The sequence below is a fragment of the Chenopodium album genome, chromosome 12 (genome assembly GCF_948465745.1).
Source record: "Chenopodium album chromosome 12, dcCheAlbu1.1, whole genome shotgun sequence".
Classification (NCBI taxonomy): Eukaryota; Viridiplantae; Streptophyta; class Magnoliopsida; order Caryophyllales; family Amaranthaceae; genus Chenopodium; species Chenopodium album.
Genome location: NC_137845.1, coordinates 26,459,023 through 26,460,189, shown reverse-complemented (window position 1 = coordinate 26,460,189; position 1,167 = coordinate 26,459,023). Strand labels below are relative to the sequence as shown.

The 1,167-nt window shown below is 42.2% G+C and overlaps 1 non-coding gene across 1 annotated transcript; it reads left to right on the top strand.

The window, feature by feature from the left end:
* Positions 1-517: 517 nt before the first annotated feature.
* LOC145573318 (small nucleolar RNA R71) lies at positions 518-623 on the top strand. Its single transcript, XR_014097367.1, has one exon. It is a non-coding gene; the product is annotated as a small nucleolar RNA R71 (small nucleolar RNA).
* Positions 624-1,167: the final 544 nt, after the last annotated feature.

Below are 1,167 nucleotides of genomic sequence, written 5' to 3'. Positions count from 1 at the left end.
TATTTGACACATAGTTCACATGCTCATTCACATTTCCATCTTGATCATCACAAACATCCATACATGCTTGAGGGCAACTAGAAACATCATGCTCATACGACCCACAATCATCACAAAACAAGCATCCCATAGGCATGTTACTAGAAGAAGGAAGGGGTTGAGAATTAGAAGACGTACCTCTCCCCTTAGTTTGGGAGGGAAGACTTGAAACTTGGTAGGTAGCACTTTCCAACTTTGCCTTGATAGCGGACATCTCCTTCCCCAAGTTTGTCATTTGAGAGGATAGATTGTTGATTGCATTTAGATGATCAACCGAGTACACCGAAGAGCTACTCTTGCTAGTTGACTCTCTTTCTCCATCTTGCCAATCTCTATAATACCTCACTACGTCCTCAATTATGTCCACCACTTCCTCTTCCGTTTTGTTCATGATAGGACCTCCGGCTCCTCCATCTAACATGATTTTCCTTAAGGGCTAAGACCTCCATAGAAAATTTTAATGATTTGATAGGTTGGAATTCCGTGATGAGGACATTCTCTTTGATACTCCTTGTATCTCTCCCATGCTTCATAGAGGCTCTCATTTGGCTTTTGCTTGAAACCTTGAATCAAAGCTCTAGCTTCCGCCATTTTCTTTTGAGGATAGAAACGGGAAAGAAATTCCTTGGTGACCTCGTCCCATGTCCTTAGAGAATTCGGCTTTACCTCCTTGTCTAGCCATTCCAAAGCACGACCTATGAGAGAAAAGGGAAAGAGCTTGAGGCGGATGAATTCTTGGGAAATTCCGTTCACCTTGATAGTATTGCAATACTTCTCGAACTACTTGAGATGGTTTAGTGGGCTTTCATGCTTGGCCCCACTAAATTGTCGCCTCTCTATCAAAGTGATCATCGCCGGTCTTATTTCAAAATCATTTTCCGGTGTTGTAGGTGGAGCAATCCCACTCTCAAATCTATATGCACCGGGAATCCCCAATTCTTTCTTATTCTTCTTGTTGTGGCTCTTCTTCACTTGAAATGCTAGGGCTCAAAGATCGTCTAGCACTCCTCAACCTTGCAATTGTTCTCTCAATTTCCGGATCAAATGGCATTAGTGAATGATCACGTGCTCTATGCATAAAATCTCAAAAGAAATGGTTAGTAGCACGGCTACAAATGTAGCCTTAAA